Source organism: Nomascus leucogenys, chromosome 2, assembly GCF_006542625.1.
Source record: "Nomascus leucogenys isolate Asia chromosome 2, Asia_NLE_v1, whole genome shotgun sequence".
Taxonomy (NCBI): domain Eukaryota; kingdom Metazoa; phylum Chordata; class Mammalia; order Primates; family Hylobatidae; genus Nomascus; species Nomascus leucogenys.
In genome coordinates, this window is record NC_044382.1 from 43,219,948 (window position 1) to 43,230,529 (window position 10,582).

Consider the following 10,582-nt stretch of genomic DNA (forward strand, 5'->3'; position numbering starts at 1 on the left):
AGGGTGTATTTTTATAAGGAAGAAATGACATAAGCGTCCCTCTTTGTTATTTAAATTTCATGAAAATCAACTATAGATGGTGTGTAATTGAGCACAGAATAGGGCCCAGAATATATTCTGAAATAACGGGAGCCCTTTTATCAGGTTATATATGAAAAAAATAGTCAAAGAAAAGCAAAATCTCCATGCAAAATAATGAACTATTTGAAGGAAGAAAAAAAAGAAAAAGGGGATGAAGTGCGCCTAGGAGAGTATTCAAGCAGCCGGTGTTTTTTTCTTGAGAAGTTTCTTGGGAGTGGAGTTTAGAGATGGGGTGGGTTGCAGTCATCACTGGTTAACTTGGGCTCAGAATAAGGCCCTACACAGTCCTTCAACCAGAAACCAGGCCAACGACATCGCAGGAGCCTTCCAAGGTTGATGACCCTATGTGAGGCCCGGAAGCACTGCAGGTCCTAAGAGGAGGCCTCCTGCTGACCCTCCTCCCCACCCTACCCTCTGCACTTTCTGTCCTGTGATCCCCAGAGGCCATGAGCCTGGGTAGCCAGGCACTCTGTTGGGAAATGAGAGCCGATCTGGGGGCTTGAGTCGGGTGTAGCCTGGTGGCGCCTGTGCTCTGGAGCTGGCCTGACTCCGGGAGGGTGTTCGCCTGCTGCTGTGGAAGGCTTCCTTGCACTGTTATGTTCACAAGCAGCCCACAACAGGCCCCCTCTCTATCACCAGCAAAGGAGGGGCCTGACCCTGGTCTTCCCCAGGCACCCTATTCCACGTGCTCTCAGCTCAGCTTCTTCTGATGGGCCATTCATCTCATGCCTGAGATTTGCCTTCTCTGAACCTTCATTATCCCACATGCCTAACGAGGACGAGAACGTCTCTTGAAAGGGTTGCTGTGAGGACAGCGTAGGAGACAGCGCTCAGCGTTCAGGCTCAGTAAGGTGCCAGCCACCTGATCGGTACTGAATACAGACAGCACCTCCCTCTTTCTGGCAACCCCACCCCCCTCCACTCATTCCCTGCCGCCCCTGCTTCCTCTGGGGGCTGCCTGCAGCTGGAGCTCCTTGCAGAGGCCCGGCTGCGGTGGACGCCCTCAGAGCTAGGGCGCCCATCTTCCAGAGAAGGTGCCCAGACTGAGCTTCGTCGTTAAACTCCGCAGAGCCTAGAGGTGCAACGGGAAAGAACAAGTCCCCTGGAAACGACCCCGCTGCTGCCATCGCCACTGCTGGTGCTGCTGCTGCGCAGGCCCTGGCTCTCCATGCAGCCTCCAGAATGCCCTCATCTACTCCCATTCACTTCTTGAGCACCACCTGCGTGCTTGGTGGTGCCTGGTCCTCTGAGGCACAGCCCTGCGTGAACACTAACTCTAGCCTTCTTCCCAGAACGCGCAAGGCCACCCAGTTTAGAAATCAAGTGCTCTCCGGTCCTAATTGCGGTCACACTGAGTTGCAGTGGACTTGCGATGGCCTTGTATATCCTCTCCCAGGCAGGTTGAACACCCAGCACACACGACAGACCCTGGTACTCAGCAGGTGCTCCATAAGCGTCTGTAAAATGCAGGACTGGAGCAGGGCAGAAACAGCTCTTGCTCTGAAATCGCAGGCGCTTCCGGGGGAGTCCCGCGTCGGCGCAGACGGCGGATCCAAGGCGTAGAGGGGGCAGGGGAACGGGTTCCGAGCGCCATCTACTGGCAGTTCGTCAGACTGGCAGGAAAGGCCTTGGCCCTGCGGCGAGATGGGGCCCTCCAGCACGCCCCTGCGCTGTTTGCGAGGCTGCTCCGGATCCATTCACTCTCCGACCGCTCTGCAATCACTTTGCAATCACCAGTAAACTTGGCCGCCTCCTTGAGAAGAGAAAGGTAGGGCCCAGGAGTAATTAGCAAGTCCTGAATTGTGCTGAGAATATCCAGGAAGGGGGCTTGTCTTTCACCAGCTTCTCCTGCGGAAGGGATTTCCCCAAAATTCTCTTTATTGGGAAGCTTTGAGCAGGAGCCAATGACTGCAGTTCCTGCAGAACTGGGGCAAGGGCCTGCTCCCTGGGGGACCAGCAGGCGCTGGGGTTACTCAGACCCAGTGGACATACCAACTCTGCCACTTACCAGCTGTGTGACTGAAAGCAAGTTACTCTCTGCGCCTTAGCTTCCCCATCTGTAAAATAAGCCCCGTGATAGTACCCCATGATAGGATAGTTATGAGGATGTAAGCCAGATGTAACCCAGATGCCAGACACCCAGTGCTCCCAAGGGTCTGGCTGCCCTTTAGTGTCCGATAGCAGAAGAGACCCAGCCTTCATCCTCCTTGGTTATCGTATGGCCAACTTTCATCCAGCTCCCATCCCTCTGTGCCCTGGGAATCAACAGGTTGAGCTTGCCCAGCCTGGCAATACCAGCCTGTGGCTGGTATTCCCTCTTCCCACCTCCTGACTCAAGCTCCCCATTCTCCTTATCTAGGGTGATCTCTCGACATCTCATAACAAGTTTTCCCAGGCCCCACCGCTCCGGAGAACACCTGGTCAAGACAGCTCCTACATCTTAAAGCAAAGTAGGACCAGACTTGACTGGGATAATACTAGGAGGGAACAACAGAGCATGATGGAAATCTGCAAACTAGCTCCTGGGCGCGACCAGGCTCAAAGTCCTAAAGCCACAGCCCGCACAGGGGTTAGCTTCCCTTTGAAGAGGGACTGCCCCAAACATATGGCCCTCTTCTCCAACGACACACTCCTCCAGCTTTCTGAGGCTCTGTAATGATCACTCGCTTCCTTTCCATTTGTGCAATTTCTCACATTTCTGCCCTGAGTGAAGACAACCTTTGCTGTGATTCTACAAAACAAAACTCTCAAGTGTTTTTCTTTTGCTGCCTGGAACCTCTCCATCCCAGACCTGCAGCTTGGCTTTTTCTATGTAAAATCAAATGCCCTGTTGTTTTTTTTCCCCTTTTTCAAAACACAAAGAATAGGCTGCTCTCAAAGATGCCTCCTGCAGAAACTAAAAGTCTAATGGGCCAGGTATGATGGCTCATGTGTGTGATCCCAGCACTTTGGGAGGCTGAGGCAAGAAGAAGATCACTTGAGGCCAGAAGTTCGAGACCAACCTGGCAACATAGGTTGGTCTCTGCAAAAAAAATAGAAACAAAAATTAGCCAGGTGTGGCAATGTGTGCCTGCGGTTTCAGCTACTGAGAAGGCTGAGGTGGAAGGATGGCTTGAGCCCTAGAGGTCAAGGCTGCAGTGAGCTGTGATCATGCCACTGCACTCCAGCCTGGGCAACAGAGTGAGACTGTGTCTCAAAAAAATAAAGTAAAATAAAAATAAAATAACAACAGTTAACATTGATTTTCTGATTCCTAGTCCATGATCCTGTGTTAAGTTGTGTGCCTGTTTATCCCTTCACCAGTTCCCAACAACACTGTAAGGCGGTCACCTTTTCATCTGCATTTTTTAGAGGAGGAAAATAAGTATACAGAGGTTATGGGGGTCCCCCACATTCACATAGTTAAGTGTCTGTCTCCAGATTCAAACCCAGGCAATCTGGCTTCTTAAAGCTTCACCTTTAGCTTAAAGGTAAAGCTTAAAGCTTTACCTTCCTGAGGTAAAAGCACAGGATCTGAGATTTCAAAAATGCTGGAGTCCCATCTTGGCTAGAACACCCTGTTACAAATGTGGGTGTTGAGTTTTTGCAGCATGGCTGGAGCATGGGAGGTGCCCGGCGTAAGGGGCACCTGGGGCCAGCAAGGCCTGTAGCCGGGCAATGGTGCGCCAGAGAGGCAGCCTCCCATTCCACCCCTACCTCTCTAAGGGGTGATTTCTGAGTAAGGGGCATCTGTTAGCCTTGCCCCATCTCAGGCACCGTCCTCAGTGGCTCACATCCCACTACTGCCGACATCCTTCAACAGCTCCTTTATTGTCTTGGAATAGAATCCAAACCCTCTACCAGAGTCTAAAAGGCCCTGCAAGGACTGTCTATCCCCACCTGGTTTCCAGCCATCTCTGTTACTGCCCTCCCCTTTGCTTGCAGGCAGTTCCCTGTCTAGCCAAGGCTGCTGCTTCAGGGCATTTGCACTCAGGACCTCTCGGCCTGCTGCCTTACTTCCTTCAGCCTCCAATGAACCAGAATCTCCCCAGGGGGGTTTCTGAATGCGCAGTCATCCCCACCACAGCTACATGCTCACCACTCCTATTCGTTTCCTCTTCCTTTCTGGACTGTCTCTAGAATGCAAGCTCCCTGAAGGAAGGCTTGCCAACCTTGATAGGCTGAGTAGTGGCCCCAAAGACACACCCACTTCCTAAACCCTGGAACCTGTGACTATCACCTCATGTGGCAAAAGATGGGATCAAATTAAGGATCTTGGGATGGGGAGATTTCCCTAGATTATCTGGGTTGACCCTAAATACAATGACAGTATCCTTGTCACAGGAAGGTGGTGGGAGATTTCACACTCAGAGAAGAAGGCCACGTGAAGATAGAGCAGAGAGGTTTGCCCCAATAGAGAGACCCTGAGCACTCCAGTCTGTCTGGAACTAGCACCAGCCACCCAGGATGTCTGCCCCACACCCCAACTCATGTGTAGACCTTGGATCCTTCGTGGTGATTTCTGTTATTTGGTTCTGTGGGGGCTCATGTCCTAAGGAAAAAATTACATTTTGGCTAAATAGGGGTTACCACACCTCACAAAAGGACTGCAGACTCAAAGGCTTACAGGAGCCTAGAACATAAAACAAATATATATGAAGCAGGACTAGGGGGAACTGAGGCAAACTGGGACAGAGCGCCAAGCTCATCCTGAGGGCAGCATGTGCACCAGCAGACGAGTGCCCTGCAGGGCAAAAATTGAGGGTTTTATTTCCAGGCTTCCAATTTTAAAATGTTGACAACTTGGACAAAATGTATACAATACCATGCTGTGTGGCCCATAGTAGCTGCTAGTTTCTTCTTTGTGGACAGGGACCCACTGAGGCAGAAGGCACCAAATCCAGGTGGCTCCCAGTTTGATTGGGGTGCCTGTCCTGAACATTAGGACCACTTTCCCTGCAGGATCCATGGGGGAATTCAATTCTCCCAAGTTAAAACATCAGAATTCAGTTGAATTCCGATGCAGCTGCACGTTTGCAACACACACTTCCAACAAATAATAGAGTTGTGACATTCATCATGAGAGCAAATACCAGAATTGAATAAAAAGTTGTGTCCTTGATTTTCCTGGGTGCTCTTTTTGGAGGGCAGGGGTGGAGGGGAACTCAGCTCCTATCTAAAAAATCATCCACGCCAAGCAGTTGTCAATTAAAGAATGAGAAAGGGAGAAGGGAAGGCAGCCCTACTCACATCTCGCAGGGCAGCTCTCCACCTGAGCTGAGGTGGGCAGAGTTAACGCCTCCGAGAGCCAGCAGGCTGAAGAGGTGACATGGAGGGAGCTCTAGCCCTGCAGGGGGAGCAACTATGCTGAGTCCCTGAGAGCTGACTGAGGGTGGGGACAGCTGTCCCCACCGAGCATCCTGTCCTCTGAAAACACACAAGCAGGCAATTTCCAGTGCACAAAAGTTGCCCAACAGTGCCCCCTAGCACTCATAATGACATACCTTCTTATCTTAGAGTAGGGCCTGGGAGGTTTTAGAAAGTTATCTGAGAGAGGAGACTAGGGAAAAATCTGGTTCTCCAAGTCATACTTGCCAATAACATGTGAGTGTGTTGGGGTTGGCGAGTAGGAGTGGGTAGGGGATGGGGGAAGGGAAGGCAGATTAAGTGTGGCATTTATCAAGCACTGGCCCTAGCATTCAAGCCAGGATTCCCTGTTTCCATGGCTTACACTGAAGACACATTAAGGCTTGCCAAGGTTTAGCTGAGAGCCCCCAGGCTTGATTTAAAGGTGTTGGAGACATTCCATGGCCTGTGGCAATCCCATCAGCAGTAGAACTTACCTGCAAATGGCTGAGCCACGATGGCCCCAAGCCTTATTTAGAACCTCTGCAGCTCTACAAGCCACTTCTTACTGCAGATGGGCCCATAGCAAAGTATGTGCCCATCCTATGCCATGGCCAGTCAATTGCAGGCAGACAGCCAACGGCCAAATGCCAATGACAGGTTCTGAGTAGGTTCCCAACACATACACAGCAGACACCCTTCAGGTCAATGGCCAACAAAAAGAAATAGCCAATGTCACTCAGTGAACCACTGGGTGACAAGTTCCCCAGGCCCAGTTGGTGATTTATGGCTCATGAATTGATGCAGTCCCAGGGAGCTTCTGGAAAACTACTTGAAGAGAGCTCTGTAGGCAGGATTGCTCATTTTCTCATCACTTTTCCATTTTCATGATATAGGTTCCCCCTGGGGCAGAGGGAGGAGGAAAATGCTTTTTATATTATGGTAGTGGCCATGTGGAAAAGACATATTTCCCTCAACATTCGATTCCGAATGAAGACGCACATTTGTAAAGCATATGTGAAACATGTCATGCACGAAAGGTATGAAATATTTATTGTCATGGCTTGGGTTCGTTTTGTGAAATATCATAGGACAGGGAGAAAACTGTTAAAAGGGAGAAACTCCTGGGAAGAATGGGAGCTGCTGGCCTTAAGGATACCTTCACAAAGCAAGGCAGCAGACAGTGCTGGGAACAGAGTGGGGTGGCTGGAATATAGATTCATGCGTGCTTGTACTCGCATCAAGACTCTCTGGAAGGATACACAGGACACCATTACAGCAGTTACCTGTGGGGAGGAGTGAGAGAGAGACTTTCCTCTCTACTTTTTATTTAAAAAAAAAAAAAAGTGAACTACGTGAATATGTTACCTTTTCAAAATGGGACATAAAACTAAAACAAAGCTTTTCATTTTCATTTTGGAAGGCTCAATCATTGAACAGAACTAAAACATTCAGAGCATATTTTGATTGTAAAAATTTAAAAATCTCAAAAATTAAATTTCCTCCCTCTAGCCATCCCTTTCTGTGTATCCAAAGGTTGTCCATCAGCTATCCCCCAATTGCTGCTGATCTGCTTCTCCAGCTCCCAGTTCTCTCTCTCAGGGCTGTCTTCCCCACAGCAACACCCCAGCCCCATGCTGCTGTCCTTGGCTCTTGGCTCTTGTTCTGCACTCTGAGGACGTGGAGGGCTGACCATGGCACTTCTCAATGCAGCAGTTCCGTGGAGCCGGCTCAGCAATCAGTCTCTCTCGGTGAACAAATCTGCAGCCAGGGAGCCCAACGGGGTGAGGTGCAAGCTTGAGAAGTCTTTCCAACCCTTGAAGAGTTTGCAATTCAGCTGGGAAAAGGAGACTCAGTTGTCTTTCCATATCTATTTCCCCTTCTCCTATAATAATAGAACCCTCCTTTTGTAACTGATCACGCAGCTCCCGCCACCCTGACAGCTAGGACTAGCCATTCCCTGAGACCAGCCAACAGGATGCAAGCAGAAGTGATCAAGAAATTTCCAGGACGCATCTTCCAAAGGAAAGGATGTGCTCCACGCTTGCCCCCTGCCCGTTCCCGCTGTTTGGATGTGGGTATGGTGGGGGTGAGCCATGTGAGACCACATGGGCAAGGGCAATGCTCTAGGGTCAGCAGCGTGGCAAGGGGGAAGGAGGCTGGGTTGCCGACACTGTGGAGTGGCCATCGGGGCCCTGGGCTGCTCACACCTGGTCTGTTAGGTGACTCTTGTTTAAGCCACTGCTTGAGATCCAAGTTTTCAATATAACAGAGAGAGAGAGAAAGAGAGAATATGTAGAGAGAAAAATGTAGTAAAATGAAATAATGTAATGAATCTGGAAAAGACAAAATAGTAGATTGCCACTTTGTCTCTCTTCTTCCAGGTGCAGTCAGTCAATCAATACAGATCACAGTGGCGGATAGTTATGAGGTTAGTGCAAATGTAATTGCAGTTTTTGACATTGAAAGTAATGGCGAAACCACAATTACATTTGCACCAACCTACTATTGACCCACTTATGCCTGGGAGTTATCTATATCCTACTGCTGAAGGTCATTACCAAGGTCTGATTGCAAAAATTCAAAAACTTGCAACTTCAGACATAAATGGGTTAAGCTCTCACTCTAGCAGGCTCCATGTTCTGTGCTTTAGAAGCACAATCTCATTTAATCTTTACTCCATCGACATTTTACAAAGAGAAACTGTGGTTCCATGAGGTTAAATGACTTGCCCAATTCCCTTGGCTCATGAGAGGTGGTGCTGGGATTGGACTCAGTCTCTCTGACCCCAGAGCCCGTGATCTTGGCCACTGAACCACACTGCCTCCCAAAGAACCCAGGTTTCAGGTTCTCTGGATGTGACATGTCCCAAGCTTACAGCTGGACACTTGGCCTCCTTACTTTGATGGCTTCCCATGTCCTGGGGACAGTGATTGCATATTTTTTATGAGGGGCTGTGGCTGTGCCCTAAGATGTAGGACACTCACCAGGACAGCAGAGACAGGAAAACAAACTAGGCGATGAAGGTCAACATGCCACATCATCCGGCCTCTAGGGCTTTGGAAGAGTCGGGGAGAGACTGGAGGGAAGACCCAAGAGGGCTCGGGGCTAATACAGCAGAAACCTCAAGTACTTCTGCAACAGCTTAGGAAGAAGCAGCCTGATCCAACTCCTTGTAGTCCTCTGGTGTCGCTGGCTCTCTCACATTTCTGCTCCTTTGCACGGGCAGGTCCCCCTCTTGGAATGCCCTCTTCTCCTTATCAACTTAGCCACTCCTACCGGTTCTTCAAGACTCAGCATTGGCATCAGCTCCTCAAGGAAGCCCTCCTCCACCCTGAGGTGTGCCTTTGCAGCTCACCAGGACTCTTCCCATGGCACTTGTCCTACTGGTGCAGAGCCACCCAGGGATGGGTGCAGAGGAAGCCAGGGTCTCTCTGGGCCCAGGCTCCACCTTGGGAAGAGATCCAGGAGCCCCAGGGGAAACGCAAATAAACACACAGGAATTTGGCTTCAGAGGCATGTGGGGCAGAGTCTTGAAGCTGAAATCTGGCAAGCATCAGGCTCCTGCCTCGCTGCTGTTCTGTTCGTGGTCAGCTATTAGTCCCATAGGTTCAGAGCACATGTAGACATAAGGATGGTCCAGGAGCCCCAAAGCCTAGGGAGACTACCACCAAAGCCACCACTCCCTGGAAGGTCCCAGCATCTCACTTCTCTACCCCAGACCTCAGGTTGCGTGGGGTCTGTCATCCACTCCAAAGTGAGGTTTCTGTCATTCACTGGATTTTAAATTCCAATTTTTATTTAATTGGTATAGGGGAATTAAAAGCAGACCATTCAGTTTTGCAAAACAAATTCACAGAAATTGCTGGAGGGATTTTCCTTTGTTTTGGCAAAATCAAGCCAGGTTGCGCTACCCATGGTGATGGCAGCTTCCTGGGGTGCATGGGAGGCTCACAGCTGTGAAGCTGGGCTGGGCTATTTTTCTTGGCACCAGAATCCGCCTTGATTTTAGGGTTCTTCTGAGGAAGCCTCCAGCTCACAATGACTATTCCAGATTCAGGAGATGGCTTGAAGGTGTTAGAAGCAGTGAGAGACGGGGGACACTCGGTGCGGGCAGCACAGGCCCCTCAAAGCTCCCACACAGTGGAACTCAGTGTTCCTGTGGGTATTAGCCAGCATTGTAATAAATCGGCTTTCTTGAAAGAGTTTTAAATGAGGAGCAAATACAAAAGTCCAGAAATGCTGTGGACCCTCTGGGTTTTGTGCACCTACTGTATTGGGAACGCAGAACTTTGCTCGTGGCCTTTGAGTCTGTGACCCAAACTCATTAGAGACAGTGTTTGATGGTGATGGTCTGGCCATAGCTTTATGTAGAAGCCCATGGTGGGGGGAAAAAACATAATAATCACATAACCCTTGCCCCCAAAATGTGTGACACCAGGCATACTTGAGAAAGTTCAGTGAGCGAGTGGCACAGAATCCAGTTCATGGGCAGGAAATGGCAGAATCCAAGCCCGGCAGGGAGCTCATGGCATAGAAGATTCATCGATCCTCTCATTAACACTTCCCTGAGATTTATATTGTTACAAACAATCCACACTGCTGAGTGTGGAGTGCTGGTGCGGTGGCGCACGTCTGTAATCCCAGCACTTTGGGAGGCCGAGGTGGGCAGATCACGAGGTCAGGAGTTCGAGACCAGCCTGGCCAACATGGTGAAACCCCATCTCTACTAAAAATACAAAAAATAGCTGGGCGTGGTGGCATGTGCCTGTAATCCCAGCTACTTGTGAGGCTGAGGCAGGAGAATCGTTTGAACCTGAGAGGCGGAGGTTGCAGTGAGCCGAGATTGTGCCATTTCACTCCAGCCTGGGTGACAGGGCAAGACTCTGTCTCAAAAAAAAAGACTATGCCTATTAAACAATATAAAGATGGGAATATAAAATTAACAAAACCTGCAAGGTGAATTTGAATGCTTTTATTTTGCATTGTAACCAAGGTATGTAAAATATTCTACTCAACCAAATATAGTCAAATATGGTAAATTGTGATCCTCAAGTGTAAATCTTAACTATTTATAGGGAAACTGGATATCTACGTGTAAGAGAATGAAGTTGCACGCTTTCTTAGTCCATTTGGATTCCCATAAATTGGATGACTTAGAGACAAGAGAAATTTA